The 25,822-nt window shown below is 32.9% G+C and overlaps 2 long non-coding RNA genes across 2 annotated transcripts; both read left to right on the plus strand.

The window, feature by feature from the left end:
* Nucleotides 1–1,735: 1,735 nt before the first annotated feature.
* LOC135221538 (uncharacterized) lies at nt 1,736–2,898 on the plus strand. Its single transcript, XR_010316013.1, has 3 exons — nt 1,736–1,838; nt 2,112–2,272; nt 2,880–2,898. It is a non-coding gene; the product is annotated as an uncharacterized LOC135221538 (long non-coding RNA).
* A 15,403-nt stretch (nt 2,899–18,301) lies between these two features.
* On the plus strand, nt 18,302–23,297 carry LOC135221539 (uncharacterized). Its single transcript, XR_010316014.1, has 3 exons — nt 18,302–18,456; nt 22,837–23,004; nt 23,179–23,297. It is a non-coding gene; the product is annotated as an uncharacterized LOC135221539 (long non-coding RNA).
* Nucleotides 23,298–25,822: the final 2,525 nt, after the last annotated feature.

Raw genomic sequence — 25,822 nt, forward strand, 5'->3', positions numbered from 1 at the left:
CCATTTGGGGCCCCTAGCAAGTTTTTAAAACATTGGGGGGTCAAGACAGAAAAATTAACGTTGCAGAAAAAAGTGGGGACAGCAAACAATTGTGGGACGGACAGACAAAGCCGGCATAATAGTTTCTTTTCAGAAAATTGAGACTGACCACCTTTACTTGCATGCCAACAAAAAAAAACATTTGTGTGACGTCCAGTGAAAAATACTGAATTTGACTTTGGATATTCCATCAGTAGAGTTCATAAAATGGAACTCTTTCAGCAAATAAGGATTTCTGAGCATCTTTATGGAAGGGCATAAATCATGATTCAATACCAATCAGTTTCTGGAAGACTTGGCTAACACAGTTGTCTATGCAAATAGCAATATCAAATGTAACCCGCGTAGGGTCGTTTGCATAACTACGTAATTGAGTTTACCAGTTCCAGATTCATTCAACATTTCTAAAGTGACATTTGAACAAAGGGCTTTAATATGACTTCTCTCTTGTTGGTTGTAGTCTCGCTGTATTTCCTCCGTGTTGCCTACTCAAAACGTTAAGTATAAAATAAGAGTTTTTAGCTCAATTATTTTAGTAAACTTAGTTAGGTGGTACTGCTACTCGTGCTATTGCGAACAATAATAATAATAATAATAATAATAATAATAATAATAATAATAATAATAATAATAATAATTATAATAACAATAATAATAATAATAATAATAATAATAATAATAGTAATAATAATAAATCGTGAATGAGAATTGTGTGCGTATATATATATCCTATATATAATATATATATTATATATATATACTATATATATATATATATATATATTATATATATATATACATATATATGTGTGTGTGTGTGTGTGTGTGTGTGTGTGTCTGTGTGTGTGTGTGTGTGTGTAGTGTCGTTATCAAGCTGATAAACAATATAAAATACTCCGTTTTCATCTGTTTTCTTTCTGTTATCATATTATGCGCACGTAAACACACACCACACACACACACACACACACACACACACACACACATATACATATATATATATATATATATATATATATATATGTATATATATATATATATATATATATATATATATATATATATATATATATATATATTCTGTGGTGACTGTCCATTTCATCCAGATATTGCTGTGCTCTGACCTGTCACCCTTTTATTCCTGGGTATTGCCTTTTTCAAGCGGTTAAACTAAAGTTAATTTAATTAACAGATTGTACTAAAGTAAAACAGGCAAATAGATAAATAATATGAAATAATGCATAATGGTTATGACACTCGGAAACCATACCTAAAGGATGATACATCTCTGTTTTGGAGTGAAGGGCAGTATTTATTACACGGAAGAGACAATTAGATTTGACTTATAAAGACACATTGCTGGGGATCCTTCGAGTGTAGGATAGAAAATTAGAGTCAGTTCGATAACGGACAAGTGAATATTGTTTGAAAATGAGGACATTTCCCTTATGTGGGAAGATTCGTACGAAATGAAAATGTAGATAATAAGATATATGGCACGTTTGGCCGTAAAACAGTTTTGATACAATATTACTGTAAATATTTCATGAAGAATTCATTGAAAGCCGACAAAAACACGTCAAAATTAACATACTAAAGCCACAGAGCAGTTACCCGCTCTCGACCTGATTCTCGCAACGACGAACCGAGCCACAGTTCTTGGGTAACGATTGCCGTCCTCGGTAATTGTTCCCAAAGCTGATCGTCCTTGGCAAAATGTTTAGATTCGTTGGAGGTAGTCTGGGAGCGGCAGTTAATTCCGAATCCATCGTCTACCAGCGAACGTTGTTTTTGGATTTGTAAGTGTTCGGTTCTTAGAAGAATTTTTTCGTGGTTGCCTCTAATTGATTCTATCATTTTATTCAGTAATGTATTTTGTTTTTCTTGCTAATGTGTTAGTCTTCATTTGGTCAAGTTTTCTTGTTTTAGAGATGTTATGGTTTGCTTTAAGTAATGTACATTAATAACTCTCTAACTTTTAAACCGTTAACACTGTAGCAGATTGAGAATCTGCGATTCCACTAAGGTACATGAAGGAGTGTGGTTGAAATAATCAGTTTTTTCTACTTCAGGTGTGTCCGTCCGTGTTAGTTCCTTATTTATAGTTCATATCAAGCAGTGTATTCAATCGGTCTAGCTGGTTGATCTGTTTGGAGGATGGAATCTTGACTGAACGAATTTTCACCGCTTATTTTTCAAGTGGATAGGTAAATAGAGAAGATAGAAGGGATTGGTGAGTGTTTTTCTGTTTGTATCTTTGCTCAAATCTTTAAAATCCTCCACCCTTATAGGGGCGGTGCCCCTTTAGGGGTGGAGGTACTCCTTTGAACTAGTTATGGATGGACGGAAGTCCTGCCATAATTAGTTCCTGGGAGGAAGATGTAGTTGGACTAAACCATAACTGGTGAGTTAATTGAAGGTTGATAGGAATTATTTTGCTATCAGATTCAACAGTTCATTATTATAGTACATTTCAATTATAAATTTTTGTTTTAAAGAGGCTTTGTATTATAGAGATTAAAGTTCTAGGCAAACTCTCTAAAAAATTCCCTTTTACACTTGAAAGTAAGTAAAAAAATTATTTTAATAATTACAAATTTAATTTCAAACATATACAAGCGGAATATTAATCTAGCAGGCAGTTTCGCAGATTTAGTTTTAATTTATATTACTCAAATCTTGTGCGGACAGGCTAACCATAATGGTTAGTGTAGAAGCTACTTTGGTTGCATTACCGAAGTCTTCGTAACAAATCAGATTCTCTAACCTAATTTTGTTTTGGGATGAATGTTGTTTGTAAACTCGCTCTTAACCTGTCCTTAAACTCTTCACTATTCCAGATTGTTTGTCGTTGGACTACTATGAGATTCGGGGTCTCTGTAACACGGTTTTTTGGACTTTGCTCCTTGTCAAAGCATCGGATGTAGCTGAAAGTTGGCATATGTATATTTTACAACCACACACAAATTATGTCAGCATTATCAATAACCTAAACCCAATAGTTTTGATTATTATAGAGTAAAAATGAACTGGCCGACGCCATGGCCAATGATTACGAGCCAAGAGTCGAAAAACATTCATTACGTAAGCAAGGTAAACAATCACCTTATGACTAAATGTTGCCCCGCCCATCCACCAGACAGAAATGCCATCGGCTCTGAAACCCAAAGACTTTATGAATGGCGGAACGATACATAGATGTGGGTGAGGTATCAGTGCTAGCGTAGTAATACTACTGTAGCAGTAGTGCCGCAACAGTATAGCAGTAATATACATGAATTAAACGTTTAGACCAACTGCTGGGATCCTTGAGGATCATTTAGCACTTCTTACAACTACTCGAGAAATTAGTTTTATAGCCAGAAGTTAAATTTTCTAATCCAACAATGTCCATGGTAGCCTTCAGTGTAATCCTGAATTATAACGAGGCGAAAGTGGGTGGAGCCTCATGAAGTCACCATTCTGACGATAATTATTGGTGAAGGTTTAAAGCCAATATACGGTACCGGCTATTTTTTTCAGTAAATAGGTAGATAGCCAATAAATAAAAATTGCTTGACATTGGATATAGCAGTTATCAAATCAAGCTTGTCTACTATGTTTTTGGTAATTACCAACTATTCCTTACATCTTGTCAATCTGATTGTGATCTATAAAGTAGACTGTAATTTCTTTGGAAACTTATTTTGGGAGTTAGACTAATAATCGAAGTGTTTTTGTATTTATTAACATATTTTGTTGGTTTGATCATTATGACAATTATCAGTGGGGAGGTTCCAGAGTTAATAAAGGTGTACTGCTTTGCTTGTATTTAAATTTGTATGTCATTGTTGCCAGAGGTTTAGCCTTCGTTACGTATAGCCAATCATCCATCGAGAAAGAGGGAAGAAATGATGTCATAAGTTACGTAACGAGTGCGTTCGAAACCTTTTCTCTGAGTAAGTTGGCCCGTCTTCAAAAAAGGTCCCTTTTACATTATAAGTACCAAATTTATTCAACCTACGTAGTGCAGAATACACTCAAAATTTATGTGTTGATATAATATGTATTCTGAATAAGCGTTATATTTATGAAATGCATAGATAAAAAGTTATTGCGAAAAAACCGTGTTACAGAGGCCCTGAATCTCATAGTAGACTGACATGGCCCTATACACTGAAACGATCCTAACTGCTAGAACGAGTGAACTAGTCTCGTTGAAGGTTTGCTTTTCTGGACGCGAAGAAACCTTATGATCAACGGCCGTAAACACACTAGAGATTGTGGCCCATTTCACTTTTTCTCAACCGTTTTGGATGAGATTAATAATGAACTGGTTTTAAAATAATGGTAAATATCTTTATCCTAAAAATCTTGTACGGTAAAGAGGTAGAAAATATTAAAGGTTATTTTAAGTTTTGAAGTCGGTGGCTCTCATTCTCGGGAAGTCTGTTGGCTGCTGCAAAGTCCTTGTGAGATAGACTTTGCAGTGAATTTCAATTTGGATGTACTTAAACCTTAACGGGCGTTAAGGAAACTTGAACTGTCGATTGGACTATGCTCTTGTCTCTGAGGAAGTAATTGAAGTAAACTATCGCTGAGGAAATAACTTAAAATAAATCCGCTACAAAGACGAGGGCATGGTTATGAGAAAGTGTACAGCTATATACTAAATACTAATATCAAATTGGTATGAACAATCTACTATTAGAGGCCAGATATGAACTAGACTATTTGAGACAAAACAAGACTGGATTAGCTTTTATGACCAAAACTACAGAAATTCAGTTTATATAAAAATTCCAAAGATCATCATATCCTGAAACTTGGTTTTATCTTAATTTCCCGGTGGTATGTGGGGAAAACTATATCGTACTGTGCTGTATAGATTTTGAAAAGTCTTTAAACTATAATCGAAAATACTTTTTGGTACTTTGGTACAGTCCACAATTACTTCAGTTTTGTGGAGGAAGGTGTATCGTGTAGCAGAGTTAATCGGCCAAAGATTAGTTTTATCACTTTATTTGAAAACGCAACACTTAAGCTGGGTAACTGAAAGCATAATAAAAGGACTGCTTGGCAAGGTTACGTGGCTTTGGTACGAAAAAATTTGTAGAACATGCTGACTTAATTTTGTGTAGACCAAACTTATAGTACGAAGAGATAAGAAATTATTCTTAAGAGGCATATTATACGATTTAAGTTGCTCGTCATTGGGGCATATAAGATTTAAGTTCTTCGTTACAGTTTGTGTAATAGTGGTTAACATTTGAGGGAAAAAAGTGAAGTACATGGAAAACCTCTGTGGCGTTTCTCGATACTATTATAATGGTCGTTCGACCGTTTGTGTGGACCGTTTGTGTGAGCAAGCAAGAAGTCCTTAGTAGACAGAGCGACCATGTTGAGTTAGACTAGAGAGGAGTTGCCTATTAGGAGAATTAACTGCGAATTTGCCTGATTGGTAGGTGGAACGGGAGAAAAACTGCCTCGACACCAGGATTTCGTGGAATTTCTTGACATTGTCAGCTAAATTATATAGATGGACCAGTAAGTTTTGAGGTGCTTTGGTCTCCTCTCCGAGCAATAACACAGATTGCCAGGTTGATAAAGTATCTGAATCAGATGTATAATTCTTAGTTCAGGACGAAGTAGAAGAGGTTGACACAAATGTTAAATATAAGGGGAGGCAGATTGCTGAATCGTGGGTGTTCTAAATAGAATTATTCCCATTTAGTGGTACTTGAATTGTATCGCAGGCATTATGATGAGATTTGAAGCACTATTGACTAGACCAACAGTAGGCATATGAATTAGCTATAAGTATAAGAATTAGATATAGGATGACCGTCAAAGTAGCTTGCATTAGAGGCCACACCAAACGCGGCGAGCGTGGAGGTTGGAGGGAAGAGGTTCCCGCGGCAGTTTGAATCATAGGTATCTTATGCGGGTGGCTACACAAGACTAGCGGGACGGCTCGACCCTCTGCAGGCGATGTAACATGTTTTAAAATACCGCGGCGGTTCAGGCGTCTTCAACCGAAACAACCCCATTTTCTATATGATTAGGGAGGGACTATGTTACTTGAATGGTTACTTCCCTTTATTGATTATATTGATAACTATGTTGTGAAGTTAGTTCCCGTATTAAGGAACTTTCATTTGTAACCTAGAAATTATTTAAAGCATATTATCATTGTTAAGTAACTGATATTAGCATAGAAACGATTAAGTTTTAAGCGACTACATTTATTATCTATTCAGTAAAATATCGAGTTAATTATTCCATATCTGTAATGCATGCTTAAATTAGCAGTTATTTCAGCACCTCTCATTTGTGTACTTTCAGAATGCGTTCAATGTTGTTCTCATTAAAGACAAACAAATAGACCGAGTTCTTATATAGTCTAAATACTTTCCCAGGGGATGAGTTCATCACTGAATTTAAAGTGAATATAAGAAAAGGACCACACTACATAAATAGACCCTCCGACTTGACATGGTCACCAACGTGCAGATGAACTGGCAATCAGTTGCCGAAGTGTCACTTGTTCAGCGGTAGTGGCTACATAAGAATCATTTAATTGAGGAGGTGTTTCGGAAGAGAGCTTTGCGGGATCCCTGTGATCCATTCCATAAAATTACTTTTTTTTTCAAGAAATGGAAGAAGAGTAGGACGAGTGGCCCTCAGATGTAGCCATCGGTGTCATGCATTCGACCCCCAAAAACTTGAAGGTGCCAACTATTATGCACTCAGCCACTCAAATAATCCTTGTCCAGCTGCATAGACTTGATAACTATACGAATCCTCAGTGCAGCAGTATCACTTATTTATGAAATATTCGTGGTACTTTGTACTTTCTTTATTAATGTTAACAATGAAGCAAAACTGATTTTTTCTTGTGTTACTTTCTTTTATGTAGTTTCCATTAAACTACTTTTGTTTTAAATAACGGTAAATCGTTTTATTTCAACATAATTCAGACAATAATCAATTATACGTCTTATATAATTTGCAATTAATTCTCGCTCCTTTGTTTTTCTAAGTATCTTTAAGGAAGTAACCCTATATGCTGTTAGTTTTGCAATAATGAAAAGTTAAAATCCACATTTTCTTTTCACTTCCCCTAAAGTAATAACTATATGGGAAGTAAAATATATATATATATATATATATATATATATATATATATATATATATATATATAATATATGTGGACAAATTCCTTAACCTTTTTATAATCACAAAATTCACTGCCAAGCAAAGAACCAAAAGACCGTTGGGTTATACGTACTTTATCGGCAAGTTTGACACTGATTTCTATTAAAGGCAATTTCCTATCCAAACGATACTCTGCAAAGAAGTATATCTTTGACTGCTGAGAGTGACGCGTGGGAGGGAAGGAGGGAGGGTGGCGTTTCTGGTGTGGCCATGTGTAGTTTTGACGCTGCTCTCCCTCCCGAGACGTGCCTGCACCTCGACGCTCCCCGCGCCCGGTGTGGCCTTACCATTAAAGGAAAATATCAAATGGTTAATGTATCAAGTATCGTCGTATTAAGCAGTTTTTGTGTAGTTTTAACAAATTGCTTTTGGATCGCTGAATCGACGATGAATAATAATAGGACTTTAACAGATTAGTTTTTCTGTTTAGAAAAATCTAACTTGTTACTACTGAGTAGTGGGGAAGACGTGAATTTTGTGTATTTTTTAAGTCTTTCTATTTGAATACGATATTCGATTTTAATTTTCAATGTTTTCTTTGCAGAATTTATTAAGGTTAACAATCTTTATAATTTCGTGTTGTTACAAGTTATTCTGTTCTTGCTAAAATGGATAGTCGTAGACTTAATGTTTTTTTTATGTTTTATCTTCAAAAGATATGATCTCTTTCAAATTCTAATATCAAACTGTTTTTTTTTTTTTTCCTGTCGACATCGAACTGTACCCGTCTATAAAAGTAGAGTGCTCTGTTCTAGTGATCAACAATATGGGGAAATTTGTCTTGACCTGTATCGTTATGCCTCTATGACATGATGATTCTGTCGGAGACTCTTACGTCTGTATGTAACTCTGAGGCAACGTTCATCGTTCCTGGGTTCCATGAACCTCCTTTAGATCTGTTTACTTCGGCATCATTGCAAATTGCAGTGTAATATTATAGATATATATATATATATCTAATATACTATATATATATAATATTACTATATATGGTTAACCTAAGGGAATTTTTTGGACGATAATTGCCGGCTCCCGGGCGCGAACCCATGAAACCAAACAAATCCAGGATGTCAGTGAAGCTTTTACACACCCCACCTCCGAGTTAGAGCGAATTAGATATTAAAGGGCATTTGTAGCTCGATGTATATATATATTTATCTATATCTATATATATATATATATATATATATATAGAGAGAGAGAAGAGAGAGAGAGAGAGAGAGAGAGCATCGCCTCAGTGGCGTGAGTGATCGGTATGGTCTTGACCTGCCACCTTGGTGGACGCGAGTTCGATTCTCGGGCATTCCATTGAGGTGTTAGAGATGTGTATTTCTGGTGATGGAAGTTCTCTCTCGACGTGGTTCGGAAGTTACGTAAAGCAGTTGGTTCCGTTGCTGAATAACCACTGGTTCTATGCAACGTAAAAACACCATACAAACAAACAATATATATAGCTGTTTACTGTATATCAGTGATTTCTAGCTATCATCACGGGAACTGTACTTGTTAATGCAACGATATTTTGCTTCTGAGGTTTTATAAAACACTGTAGTGTGTATGCATTTCTATTCCATCTCAACCCCATAGTGCCTCATAACCTAAATTTTCTTGTTATAATCCCTTGAACCTTTTGGATCAAGGGGCTCTACACCTTTTGTTATGTCTGTGGACTTTAATACAGTACTGAGAATTGGTCTTACGTTTGAATGCCAGGTCGGCTGTGGAATTCTACCAATTTCTTGATTCTCTCTAGTAGAAAGAGAAGTCCAGTCATACACCTAGCCATATATATACACTGGATATGGTTTTAAAAGAAGCTTCAATGGTTTTCTTTGTTACTGAGGTAGGTATCTGAGAAGCAATAATAATGCAGCAAACTGGTCCTTATATATATATATATATATATATATATATATTATATATATATATATATATATATACTATATATATATATATATATATATATATTTATATATATATATATATATATATATATAAAACTCACTCCTCTTCGTGAAATTTTTTTGTAATTGCTCAAAATGTTTGTATGTCGTGTAGGTACTTTACGTAAGTTTTCTGTTCTGTTTGATAAAGGTCTGTCTATGCATCCTGATGAAAGTTGACATTTTATGACTGGAAACAAGTAAGAGCATTTTACCTTTATCATAATAACCAAGGAAAACCTCCCACTAAAGTTTTTTTTTTTTTTTTTTTTTTTTTTTGCATGACTTCACAGAATATGCTAATTGTTCTGACTGGGTTAGCATAAAGGTTGATATAAAGAGCACTTTCTCTTAAATATAGTCTTTTTGTTTCAGTTATCAATGATCTAATAATCTGCACTGTTTTTCAGGTTCAGCCCGATGCATGACAACACCATTTCCCGCAGATAAAGTCTTCCGGGACCACAAATTATGGTGTAGAGCTGACCGGAGTAAGTGGCGTTCATTTGGCTATAATATGCAGTAGAGCCCCGTTATAACGTGGACGCATCCCGGTGCGTTCAGGCTGACATATCGTACGAAAACAAATAGGAAAAGTGTTTAAGCAAATCACATGAAGTCAATATAAACGTTACAGTATGTCATGACGTCATGTGTAAGTAAACACGCGTGACTGTAGATATACTGTATATAATTATTAGAAACAATAGTAAGAGCTGAGATATGGTAAAGACACTTTGGGTGTTGCCAACAGGTAGGGCTTGAGTTTAGCCAATTTTCGTATTTATGTCAGAAACTCCAATTTTCGAAAGCAAACCTCTACGTATATGAACAGTTTGTAAATGTAATAATTTATAAAGACGAATTTACAAAACATAAAAAGATTAAGCCTAAAGTAAGTCACTCGATGATGTGGTTAGTTATTTTAAAGATTTAGAGAATACTTACATTTTCCCCTTACTTCGAAAAAGAGTCGAATTCCTATTTTACCATTTACCTAGAATGCTGACATACCTTGAGCGATTTAAATGGGCTACCGACAACCAATAATGTATTTTTGTTTCGCAATTTATTAAATTTTAGAGTTTTAGGCTCCCAAAGGAACTGCAGTTCCTAATACTTTTGCCTTTGATGTAACATCCAAAAATAACGGAGATTTTACGTACATCTACTTCGGTTTTGTGAAAAATTAAACATAATCAGATAATGAAATGAAGTATTTCCTCTGTATGAAATATTTTTTCGACGATACTATTTATGAAGGTACTATGTAATTTTTCAAGATCAAAGTAAAATATGCATTCCTGGTAATCTTCTGTCAAAAACTTTTGAGTTGATTATTCATTATTGTAAAATATCTCCCATGCTAACTACCGAAGGGATTTATTACTTTAAACACACAAATATGCACACCACCCCCCTCCCCCAACTTAACTGAAACACCCCCACTAAACCTAAGCGCACCCCCAACTAATCCTATAAACAGAGGCCCACTAAACTTAAACACACCTTCTGCATCTAAACACCAAACCCCTCGGTAAAAGCCCCAAAATCCACCTCCCGCCCCTTTGCTGAACTTAAAACACATCCCCACCAAACCTAAACAGACACCCTTTCTAAACCTAAGCACACCCTCCCTTGCTAAAACCTTAAAAGGCCACCTCCCCCCACTGAACCTAGAGCCACAACCCCCACTCAACCTATAAGCCACACCTAAGCTATATCCTTGCGTGAAACTTATTACCACATTCCCTACTAAACCTAAACACACCCCCTGCTAAACCTTAACACATTCCCAATAAAACTAAACACACACACCCACTAAACCTAAACACATCCCCTGCTTAACCTAAACTCACCACCTGCTAAACCTAAATGCACATACCCAATAACCTAAACAAACCATCTGCCCATTAACCTGAACATACCCCCACACTAGACCACACACGCCTCCTGCTAAACCTAAATACACCCCCTACTTAACCTAAACAGACGCTCTGCTGAACCTACACCCAATCCCACTAAACATAATCACATCCTACTTTACCTAAACAAACACCCCCTCTGGCATCAAACACCATTACCTGGGTTAAGCAAAAAACACTCCCCCTGGTGAACTTGAAACACACCTACACTAACCCTAAACACATCCCTACTAAACCAAAATACACGCCCTGCTAAGGACATCCCAACTAAACCTAAACACACTCAGTGATAAGCCTGAACACATCCCTACTAAACCTAAACACACACCAAATAAACATCTAAACGCACCCCGTGCTAAGCCTAAACACATCTCCACTTAACCTAAACACACACACCCACACTTTACCTAAACACACCCCCTGCTAAACCAAAACACACGCCTCTCTAAACCTTGATGTAAAATTAGTAATCACACGAAAGAAAAGCATTTCCCATAATATATTTCTATAGCATCGAGTACATGAAATGAGGAATAATAAACCCGTAGAATTTATTCACCACATAAGTTACAAAGGGAATGGGGAAGGGGAAGAGGAAGAGGGCCGCGGTATGGGTTTGAAACCTGCTTTGTTATCTAAGCTGGGTCAAATGATGGCCATGTGCCAAATTTTTTCTAGATTGGTAAAGCGGTTCGGATTTCTATAGCGCACAACGTACAAATATACGTACATACAGTTTTAGTATATATAACACACACATATCTCTCTCTCTCTCTCTCTCTCTCTCTCTCTCTCTCTCTCTCTCTCTCTCTCTCTCTGTATATATGCATATATATATATATATATATATATATATATATATATATATATATATATATATATATATAATTTCCTCTCAACCTCTCTTTACTATAATCATGCTTAAATTGCCTTCCTAGTTTAATCTCTCTTTTCCACAAAGGTATATTCATGAGGCTAATCCTTCGCTTCCAGCATTATTTATGGCCGCTCCAGAGCAGCTTCAGAATGCCAGAGATGAAATTCGTCTTTATTACTGGTCAACTTTTGAAAGAGCTTGAAGCTCTCCCATATTCACTCCCTACTGCTTCATGCTTTCACGACACAGCTGGCAATTTGTCACTTTATTTTTTAAGATTATATAATTCTGAATGACTAAGATAAATTCTTTTTTTTCCATTTCGGATGTGTGCTTTTTGTCATTCTCTTGAAAATGGTCAGCTTTTCCTGCAACATTTATGCAGTCTTTCCTTGCCTACATGCATATATATATATATATATATATATATATATATATATATATATATATATATATATATATATTTATATATATAATACACACACACACACACACACACACACATATATATATAATATATATAATATATAATAGTTATATATATATCATATATATATATAATATATATATAATACATATATTAATATATATATATACATATATATATATATATATATACTATATATATATGATATATATTTATATATATCTATATATATATATATATATATATATAATACATATATATATATATAATTATATATATATATTAAGACATATATATATATATATATAGATATTATATATATAGATATAATATATAATCATTTTTAATGGTCCGTCTCAAGGTTAATTAAAAAAAATAGAATGTTTTACGGCATGTAGGTATATCGACGTCTAACGTTTTCTACACAAACTGAACATCTTTACCATTAGATTCTTCCCTTATCGTATTCCAATTTTGGTTTCTATACAAATTGTAAGTTTCTCAATTTATTTTGCATTTACTCTGCTACCTTACTTGTTTTGCCTATTCTGTGACTTACCTCTTCTATCATTCTGCTATATTTTCTGTGTACTGTCAAATAACCTTGCCAAGTTATCTGTTCTATTTTTTTTTTTTTTTCATCATCCTGGTTTTACTTTTACATACCATGATAACCTTCACAAATTATACTCACTAAAAGTATCACTGTAGAGCTGACAACGAAAATGTTCTTGCCTTTACTTGCCTTGTCCTAGGTTGTTCCTAGATAGCTTGAACTTTAATAAACCTGATTAACATCTGCATAATAAACATGAAACTTTGAAGCTTCAAACTAACTTGGGAAGCCATAATGAATATTACCGCGGGAAAACTTGTCTTACCTTTAGAAGATAATTAACATAATTTGTTTATAAATCGATTATATGATTTTATTAGGCAAGAATTGTTACAGGTTATTGAATTAAGTAAGAAAAACTGCTAGGCTTCTTCTATAAAGGAAAATAAAATAAACAGCATTCTAAAATCAAATGAATGAATTTGCAATAAATAGATACCAATTGCTATTCAGCAATTTTGGTTTTCTTACTTCTTTCAATTCACGTCCAAAGCCGTTCTTCGTTTCTACGAAGGAAACTTTTCTCAAACCTTTTCGTTCATTAAACTTTTGAGTCTGTTATTTTTCCTTCTTCTTTTACCTCTTGAGGACGTGAGAAAAATTCCAGTGACTTTTCCTCTTCCAGTTAGTTCAGTGTCTTTTAAATTCCACGACACCTTCCAATTATCACCATTAGATGTCATTTAAAATCTTAAACAAAGAATTCGTATTATTTCCTTTTTTATATAATTTAGTAAATATATATCCATCGACACCGATAAAAAATTCATTCAATATATTTATCATGCGCCTAATCAGAGACAAGAAAAAACAACTAACTGACTCTTCCAAATATATGAACTTTTTTTTTTTTACCTTTATTCTAACTTATCACTGAATTAGCTTTCGAATAACATTACCTTCGTCGTGATCGTGTCCTCTTACATAAAAATATTGAATTCCTGAGTACGTAGGCTATAAGGAAATTTCAGCTATTTCATCCATCGCGATATCCAGAAATATATACCTGTTTATCAGTGTTTATCATGATTCCAGAGAGAGAGAGAGAGAGAGAGAGAGAAGAGAGAGAGAGAGAGAGAGAGAGAGGCATTGGACGTACGCTAGATGAACAAACATAATCGGTCACATCAGCACATCATTTACCATCAGTAAATCCTCAAAAGACAATAAGACAATAGTAGCATTTATATTTACTGAAAATACACTATACCTAAGCTACCCATATTTAGATATTTAAATGTTATCAGATCGAATGTACTCAATACGAAAATAAATGAATATCTTGAGAAAAGTAATAGTAATAATTCTACGCGTCCTTAAAATTATCATTGAAATATTCTGCTCTCAGCGGTTAGCTACCTTGAAATTCCATTTCCTTGTCTTTGACCTTAAGCTACAAAAACCTTCCGCCCAGAGACCAAACGGTGGTTATATCCAGCCTCAATTCCAACTCAGAGAGACAGCAAAAGGAACAGAAACGAGGATGTGGGCAGTGGCGGATTGAAGGGGGAGTGGGGACACCTGGCACTAACAACCGCAACCCCTCACCCCCACCCCCCCCCCCCACCAGCAATATGAGTGAAATGATAAAATTTTGCTAAGTTAATGATTATTTCAACAACAACAAAAACAATAACAACAACAGCAACTACTACTGTGTATATATATGTGTGTGCATAAAAATATAGATATTGCTATATATGTGCCGCATGTATGTACATGTTACACACACACACGCACGCACACACACATATATATATATATATGTATATATATACATATATATATATATAAGTCATATCACATTTCCGTGATTCATATACATATATCGAGCTACAATGTCCTTTAATATCTAATTCGCTCTACCTCGGAATTAATATATTTTCATATATGCTTAACCGAAGGGGAATTTTTTCTCGATAATAGATTTGCCTGGACCAGGGCGCGAACCTATGGATCCTTTCAAACCCAGGAACGTCAGTGAAGCTTTACCTACTACACCACCGCGAGAGGCTAAAAGTTCATGTCGCCTCTCACCCTCATATACTTTCGCGCGCAGGTAATTAGTGGTTTGGAGACAACATCAACCCACCTCGACTCCGGTAGTATTTGTAGTGCTTTTGACAGCACGTAGCCATATATATATATATATATATATAATATATATATATATATATATATAATCATATATATATATATGATAATCCTAACTGGCCGCCCCCACCCCCCAACCCCTATGAAAGATTTCTAGATCCGACACCGGATGTGGGCAATCGAATGATGTTCCATTCTTTTTCCAGCGAGTAAGTTTGAACTTACGTAAGTTCAAATTTCATTTCAGACGTTATATAAGTGTGAGGAGTGTCCTCGATTATTCTGTCGCGGAGGAAATCGGTTTCATTTAGTGTAGAATGCTATATCCAATGAGCCATTGAGGAGAAATGTGACTCCCTTATCGAAGACGAACTCTGGAGATCACGAAGACGCTTTTCGAACAAACTAACATGTCTTCACGACGAAGTAGGAAACAGATTATATACTAACACTTTTGAAGCCCATTACAAATCTAATGAAAGATCTGCAGGGTTTTGAAGGGATAGAAGGTCATGATAGATGACTTGTGTGACTTATCTGACAAATACCAGAAAGTTTGCTTGACGTTGTTTATAAATATTCCGGTTCACTGTCAGAATCTGTCGGTTTCCCTTTCAGTCATTAGTATCATATCGATACCTTCTAATTCCATCTGAAAGATATTTGATATTTTGCTCAAAACATGCTTCATTAAGAACGTAATAAAGGAAAATGGGTAATAAAAGAAAGATGCGAGATTACCAAATAAGTCATGAAAAATGGGTACGGGTGAATAGATACTAAACTATGGGATGATTTCTAAGAAGTTTGACAATTTTCGATGCAGGAAGGTGTTTAATGCGTATGGGTAACTAAGTACAGGAAATTTCGCACGCAAGTGGCGGGATAATAAAACGAAAGGTGAAGCACAAAGCCTGTGCGAGAGTGAGTCAATATGAAGTAAAGGTCAGAGGGATTAGTAGAACACAGAGAGTTAAAGAAAGCGACCACTCACAGTGCAAAGAGAATCTCCGAAGGGGGTTAGTGCCGTCAATGTACCTCAGGGCATGCACTGTAGGCATTACTAAAGGTTCTTTGCATTGCCCCTTCGGCCCCTAACTGCAACCACTTCCACTCCTTTTACTGTACCTCCATTCAAATTATCTTTCTTCCATCTGACTTCCCACACTCTCTTAACAATTATTTCATAGTGCAACTGCGAGTTTACCTCCTGTTACACCTTCCAGACCTACCTACTCTCAATTTCCTCTCCAGCACTGAATGACCTCTAGGTGTCCCAGTGCTTGGCCTTTGGCCTAAACTATATATTTAATTCAATTCTGACAAGTTTAAAAAGCAAGATCCACCAGCAGTTGACTAGATTAAAAATGAAATAAAGTGGTTATGATGTATACATAAATGTTATAGATAGTGGACAGGAATTTTCAAAGGAAAGGGTCAGACTCTGAAATTCCAGACAATAGACCGCCGTGGAGCAGTGCCTATGGAATCGTTCAAGATCTGGCTGCTAAAAGTAGCATGCGAGAGATTCCAGCGGCCAAAAATACCGAACAGGTTCTCTACTCTAAAATGGAGAAGCTGATGATGTCTTAGCTCCTAATCGATAATCAGTGTTTATTCATTCGGAGGGAAGGAAGCTGTCCTCTACCTCTGATTCATTAGTAGGGGAGGTTAATCCTTCTCAATTGGATTTAGCCATTAGTTACCTAATGGCTTTTCATCAATCAGTAAATGTTTACTGCATATTCATTAATGGTTATTAAAGCAAATGTACGCGAAAGTCCGCATGAATATTTGACAACACACGCAATCAGGAGAGAGAGAGAGAGAGAGAGAGAGAGAGAGAGAGAGAGAGAGAGAGAGAGAGAGAGAGAATCGCAAGACGATTAAAAGGAAACCGAGGTGATTTATCTAGAATAAACTTTTGTTCTTTGGAATATTTCACACGATTCAACATTCCTAGTATATCAATCGTGCGCATATTAGAACAACGAGCAGTATAATATTTTGATGTCTTGTTTAACAGGTTTCTGGTGAGATAACGCAAGAGTGGAAGTATATCCAATTATCGACAATTGGAAATGGTCAGAATTCGTGATATATTCTACAATAAAGTCAATGGAGTAAAAGAATATACATAACTTTAGCAACAAGAAACCCGGGTGCAAAATAGTATATGGTATGTATACGTATTCAAAATTGGGAAAACACTTTTATTGGGGAGAAAAATTTGCCTTACGAGTATCACTTTTCAAAGGATGATTCCATAGTTACGTTAATGTTTCTCAAATAGTAAGATTCCCTGTTATAAAAGCACTTTTATTTCGGCAGTTTGTGCCCATTTTAATATTTTGCAAGTTGGTGGAATAAGAATACAAAGCAACATATGAGTAAAAGAAAAAACAAGTTCTCCTTTGCATCACAAAGTACTCAACGCAAATGGAGACCGACGAACATGGTGATAAATTTGCAATTAAAATCCAACACGAAAACGTCAGGAGCATCAAGTTTTTGACTCATAAAATACTATATGAACGAGGCCCCATTAAGGCTCATATTGCGTGAATCTTTATCAGTGTAAAAACTTTCTGTTTGTTGTTTATTCATTAAACGCGGGATTTATCTTCACTGTTAAAAAAAACCAAAAAACCCCGTTAGTTTTAAAGTCAGAAAATTACCGTAAAAATATACGGTTTCCAGCCGTATTTCAGAAAACGGGTGGCCATCCGTTTTATCGTAAATTGTTAATATCTTTTACGGGTATTTACCGTAAAACCATTGCTATAAGACATCCTGCCCAAAATTACGGTCGCAGGGCCGTAATTGAGGTATAGTCCTTATCATAATGGTTCATATAACTTAAATATTTTCTGACAGAATTGTGTTAAATGTTAAGACTAAGCCTATATGAAACATTAAAAGCTTAAAATTTTCTACTAAATCATTAAAAATACAATATTGTAGAAGTTATTAGTTTTTATTATTATCGCATTGGCATCTGTCCATATGAAGTTGCCATCCGCTACATCCCATGTAACTACAGAATTATTAGTGTATTAATATAATAATATACTTGTACATTTACCATTTCCAACATTACGTTTTATGAAACGGGCAAAAAATAAAAATTCCACTGTATATTCAAAGGACCAAAAACATCATATATACTACGATTATCCCGATCAGATACGCATTTCGCAATGCGTGTGTTTTCATTTCTGGCGGGCGGAGGCGCCGAAACAAGTCACTTGAAAACAACGAATCCCCTCAGCTCATCACAGATGTCTTCTTGTGGTTTCTTCTACTGTTACGAAGAGTGAAGTTGTGAACAGCATCAGGTGAGTTTTAAGACCAGCTGTATGCTTTTTATTTTTTATTTTATGATAAATAAAAACTTTACTGTAGTTGCGGCCTATAATTAGATTAGGACTACCTATTATGTATGGACCCTGCCTCCGTCGACGGCTTGCGGGACGAGTATTTCCCCCTAATACAACCTGTATAATTAGATGGCAATAAATAATCCAGGACTAGTAAGTACAATTACCGTACATTGTGTAGTGAAGCTATGTGGTAAACTTTTGATAAACATCCCATTAGCATAGATTGTTAACCTAGACCACATACCTATAGGGTAAACAACCGAGTGGACTAGCTGCGGCCACGTTAACCGTGTTCGGACCCACCTTCAGGAAAAGTACTTTAACAACACGCCCTGACACAGGAGATGGGTACCAGTCATGAGTCTCATGTCTCGAGGTGTTGCTTCACGACCGTTGATCGTGACTGGTGCCCATCTCTGGTATCAAAGGACATGTTAAAGTACTTTTTCTGAAGGTGGTTCCAAGATGGTTAAGGTGGCCACAGCTAGTCCTCTCGGTTGTTTATCGTAGGCTAAACCAGTCTGGGTGAAAATAGCAGCCTTTCTTCTGTGGGAGTCACTAGCCTAACTGTATGGGTACATGGCAAGTAATTGTGTTATGTAACTTGTGAACTTATGGGATCTGGTAAGCTGTACATTTAGGTGTGAATAATTATCATAATATGTTCTTTTATTTATAATGAAGTAATACCATGTATTAGACTTGAAAAGACTTAAAAGGACATAGTGCAAAAATAGTATTCTAGACTTTGTAAAGGCTATATTCTGGTTCAGTCTTATGTAGCCTATACCCTTGAGTGGTATTAACCTACCATAGGTTGCAGAATAACAAGGTAGAGTGGCAATTCCCTTTTCAAAGGAATATCCTGATATTAGCTTAAAAAAAGCGTGGCTGAATATCAAGCAAAATAGTCTTGACTATTTAAAGAGAAAACCAGTTTGCAGGAGGGTTATGAGTTGAGAGAAAACTTAACAAGATCTTTTATGACTAGCTTAATGTGGATTATATTATAATTATTAGCCTATGCCAGCTTAAACAATACCTTGGGTTAAATAAATTACTTCCTAGACTAGATTCCTCTTCTTACATATTAGGTAGGGTGGCCAGACGTCCTGCTTTAGGAAGGACACTCCTGTTTTGAGCATTCTGTCCTCGGTCCTGCTTCACCTTAAGAAGGACGCTAATTTCTCCTGCTTTTTGGGTTTGTCTAAATAAAAAATATTAATGCTAAAAATATAAACAAATACATATACGAAAACAGTGAGAAACTGATGGGCAAAAGAACCATTTTTTTTTTTTCATGAGGCCAATAATTTTATATAGTGGCTGTTGGCACAGTTAGGAACACTAGGCATGGAGCCGCAGTGTACTTATATCTGTCCAGCCATTTAAAAAACAAAACTATTCTAGCCAACAGAAAACTCTTAGAGATGGCAAGGAAAACGGGCAAAATGTAAACATCAGATTGCTAATTCCTTAGTTTCTGAAAATAATGTTTAATTTTTTTTTTCACCCCAGTTATGTAATAAATTGTTCCATCTTCAATACATTTAAATATTAATCAATTTCAGTTCTTTATTCATACACTATTGAGATTTAAACACTCAAGTCAAGTTTATATTATAATTATATATATATTAATATATATATTATATATATATATATATATATATATATATATATATATATATATATATACTATATATATATATATATATATATATATATATATATAAAGAAAAATATATATATATATGTATATATATATATATATATATATATATATAGTATATATAGTATGTATATGTATTGTATATATATGTATGTATATATATGGTATGTAGTATATATATGTATGATATTGTTGTATATATATATAGGTATATATGTATGTATATATATATGTATATATTATGTTATATATATGTATATATATGTATGTATATATATATATGTAGATATATCTGTATCTATATTATGTATTTTATGTATTATATGTATGTTATTATATATGTATATATATGTATGTATATATATATAGTATATATATGTATGTATATATATAAATGTATATATATGTTGTATATATATATGTATATATATGTATGTATATATATATATGTCTTATATGTATGTATATATATTATATATTTGTATATATATATGTACTATATATGATTTTGTATATATTATAGGTAGTTATATATGTATATGTATATATATATTTATATATATATGTATATGGTATATATATGTATTATATATGTATATATATGTATATGTATATCTAATTTTTATGTATATATATTGTATTGTATAATATAATATGATATATTATATATTATATATATATATATAGTATATATTATATATATTAAGATTATATATAGATATATATATATATATATATTATAATATATATTGTAGATGGTATATATATGTAATATATATATATTAAATTGTAATAATATTTATCTGTATATATAATTTAATTATTGATCTTTATATTATACATATGTTATGTATATATATATATATATGGTATTATTAAATGATATATATCTATATATATATATATATATATATAATATATGTATATATATATATATCTATATATTTATAGATATATATATAATATATATATATATAAGTGATATATTATTATAGAATATATATTTATAAATGGATATATATATATGTATTCTATATGTATATAATATATATATATATAGTATATATATATATATATATCTATGTATATGTATATACTATATATATATATATATATAGATATATATATATATTTATATGTATATATATGTATACTATATATATATGTATATATATATATGTATATACTAATATATATATATATATAACATATGTATATATATATATATATATATATGTATATATATATATATATATAGATCTATATATATATATATATATAAATATATATATATATATATATATATAGATATATATATATATATATATATATATATATATTGTATATATATATATATATATATAATAGGTATATATATGTAATATATGTATATATATGTAGATAAAATATTTGTATGTATATATATATGTAATATATATATACATATATATGACAGATTGAGTATTTTTAAAAATTTTGCTCACAGCACTCAAGTGGGCATGAAATACACATACTAATCTCATTTCTGTGTAGCCTATAGTGATTGAAATATGAAACAAATGATAGCAGAGAGTTATTACAAATACTGAAGTTATACATCTCTGGAATGAATTTGAAGCTCCTAGTATTAGGGTGGCCATTTCCAAATTTCCAAAAAGGACTTTTTTTTTTTTTTTTTTTTTTTTTTTTTTTTTTTTTTTTTTTTTTTTTTTTTTTTTTTTTTTTTTTTGCCAACACCAATTTAACCTAAAGTTAAGCATGATTATTAATGAGTTTAAAAAATACTCAATCTGTCATTCTGGAAGAATCAGAAGTTTTAAAAGTAGTTATGTAAATAATGTGATAACTTTTTCTTTAACAATGGTAGATTCCTAGGCCTGCTTGAATTTTGCAAAATTGGGGAAGGTTTTTTTTTATCTAAGTCATTAAATCATATAATTCATTAAATATATAACTTATATATAAGTAGGATTGCATGTGACTAAATCTGATCATTCCTAACTCTTAATACATATAGTAAGATTTCTTATCATTGCATGCTTATGCTCTGAATCTCTCAATTTGAAACCACCTTTATGCTTTATTTTATTTCAAAGTTTATACCTTTCTTTGTTGTTTGTGATGCTCCATATGATCCTCTCTAATTCCACATCTCAACTTTTCATGCTGCTGTTCCTAATATACTATTTTCAGGACTGTCTTTATTTGCACACTATTACTACCTTTAAACTTCCCTATTCCTATTTCCATGCTATATAACTCAAAATTTTTGCCTTTCATAGTATGAATGTACTAGTGTGTGTGTGCAATGATTAGTACTTGAATTCTGCAACTTCCTCGCAGGGACCTTATAATTTGTTAATCTGCATTCTAATGCATGATATATCCATAAACTGTCCTGTCTAGTAAAATCCATAATTTTTTTATGTAATATCAGTTACTCTTCCTACCAGTTGTTTAGTGTTTGGCCTTCTAATTGTCACCCACTGTGAAAAATATTTTTTTTTCCTGGCAGTTTCTGCAATAAACAATGCTTCACTTAAATAATATATATAGATTGGCATTTTTCTCTGTTTTCTCATCTAATTCATGCTTTCTATTCCCACCACACATGCTACTACAAAATTCTATTGTTACAGTATTTCACCAAGGCTTAATTTCAGGAACATCGGTGCTCCAGGCTATCCGCTTCATAGTTGCAGTTGATGGAAGATTCATCAACTCAGACTTGACTTCACTCGTGCTGCGATGGCCATGGTTTTCGCAGCATTTTTGATATATGATATTTATTACCCATCAGAAGCTTCAGTCACAATGGAATTTATGCAGAGGTAAGCTGTTGTAATAAGTTACTTGAGTTTTTTTTTTTCTTTAATTTAAGAATATCAGGGAAGTAATTTATATTTAAATGTCCATGTACTGTAACTTTGTAATATGTGTGGTGGTGAGCAGTTGTTTTACAATATTTTTACCATTATGTTCATTAGATCTTGTCATTTTTACAGGTGTTTCTGAAAAATAAATGCAGAAAAAGGGACAAAAATACCAGAACAAAGAAAAACGTGGCACACACCCATTGAAGAATATTAAAGTTTAATGAGCTTATGGAATAAGGAGTGAAAAAAGCATTCACCACTCTTCGTATAAATAATTAATGTTAATTTTGTGTTAAAAAAGTTATAAATCTGTTTTTCAAGAATAAAGTTTTGTTAAAAGTTTAATCTTCTCATTATTTTCTCCAATTGGATATATGACCTGCACAAGGAATTTTTGGTTACTATTTCAATTGTAACATAAAATGCAAAGAAATATTAACATTAAATTCAAAGAAATATTAGAAAATCATGTACAAATCCCAAAAAGTTACTGTATAACTCTGTCAAATAAATTTACATAAATATGTTACATTTATAGGATTTGTTACCCAATTTTAGTTTTTTATCTGTTTTGATATTGTATGAGATGTAATTATAATTTTCACAAAAAAATAAATTTAAAAAACATGTATAAATGACTATTGGTAAAATTTACAAATGTTTTAATAAAATGTGGCCCCACAAGGAAGGTATGAAAAATGTTTTTAGGATTATTTTTTTCTTAAATTAGCCCACTCCAAAGTTTGGCGGGTGGGGTTGTGTAGCGCAGTGATATACAGGGTGGGGCAAATCAATGCCCGAGTTTTGTCGGCTATTAGGAAAAGCAAAACAATACTTACAGAATTATTTGTTTTACTCGAATCAGTATACAATGCTGTTTGTGTGATCCTTTTTGAAGATGCCATCAGGAAGATGGTGCATCTGTAGCGATGCACAGTTGAAGGCGATGTCTGAAGTTTTCGGCTGCTCTTCGGCAGATGCTCGAGGATATTGTAGCGATTTCCTCCCGGATTCGCATCTTCAATTCTTCCAAACTGTGTGGCCGAAAGTGAGATGAGCCGAAGAGCAGCTGAAAACTTCAGACATTGCCTTCAAGAGTTCATCGCTACAGACGGCCACCATCTTCCTGATGCCATCTTCAAAAAGTGATCACACAAACTGCATTGTATACTGATTCGAATAAAACAACAAATAATTCTGTAAGTATTGTTTTACTTTTCCTAATAGCCTATCAAAACTCGGGCATTTGATTTGCCCCAGCCTGTTATATTGTATTTTCACCCGTATTTGAGAAAATCCCGTAAAAATATTAACCGTAAATTATACGGTAGTTATTGGTTAACTTAACGGTAAACCGTAAATTTTACGGTTAAAATTTTATACGTTACTTTTATCAAATACGGGAGAAAATACGGTACATTAAAATTACGGGACCTGTTTTTTTAACGGTAAATGCTTGGCAACATTACTGCCAGGATTTTACCGTTTTTTCAACGGAAAATTTTTTACAGTGTTGAAGCATTATCATTGCACGGAAAAGGAGTATCCTCATTTGCAAAGTAGAGTAAAAGTGAACGCCAAATGAATGTAACGGTTTCATATCATAGTTGTTTTCAGATTCTGAAACGAACCAGCTTTTGAATTTGATGACATTGAACAAAGGAAACTATTTGACATCATGGTAAAGGTTAGGTGACATTATTACATTTATAAATCATTCGAGCTACAAATGTCCTTTAATATCTAATTTGCTCTACCTTGGAATTGATATATTTTCATATATGTACCGAAGGGGAATTTTTAGTTGAGAATAATTTCGTCCCCTCACGGGAACTAAATCAGGAACGGCCAGGACGTTATCCAGTCAGCCAACAGAGAGCTATAAGTTTATATCGATTTCTGGCCTTACAAATTCACCGTCGAACTCGGTGTTTTCGTAATTAGAATCGATATGAAACCCCCTCTACCATGTTAGCCAATTCGAACGTTTGACCCATGAAATTATTATCAACTAAAAATTCCCTTTCGGTACATATATGAAAATATATCAATGCCGAGGTAGAGCGAATTAGATATTAAAGGACATTTGTAGCTCGAATGATCTATATGAATCACCGGTGATGTGATAATTATTCATATATATATATTTACATATATATATATATATATATATATATATATATATATATATATATATATATATATATATAATAGTATATATATTATATATAATATGTATATATATATAATGTTATATATATAATATATATGTATATAATATATATGTATATATATATATATATATATAGATATATATATATATATATATATATATATATATATATATATATATATATATATATATATATATATATATATATATATACTATATATATATATATATATATGGTATATGATATCGATATATATATATATATAAGATATATATATATATATAATATATATATATATATACATATAGTATATATATATCGATATATATATATATATATATATATAGTATATATATATATATATATATATATATATATATATATACAATACATACGTGTGTGTTTGTGTATTCATTGGTAAACAAACTCTGCCTTGCCTACAGTTGTTTAATAAATTGCAAGGTTATGTTTAGTATTTGTCTTTTATAATTATTTGCAAACTCGATTTCTTTTATACATTCCGCTTGATGTTCCTTGTCGAGTAATTATGGAATAACAGATCACTGCTCTTCATTTTTCCGCACCCAATTGCATTCCAA

This window comes from Macrobrachium nipponense, chromosome 2 (genome assembly GCF_015104395.2).
Source record: "Macrobrachium nipponense isolate FS-2020 chromosome 2, ASM1510439v2, whole genome shotgun sequence".
NCBI classification, from domain to species: Eukaryota; Metazoa; Arthropoda; class Malacostraca; order Decapoda; family Palaemonidae; genus Macrobrachium; species Macrobrachium nipponense.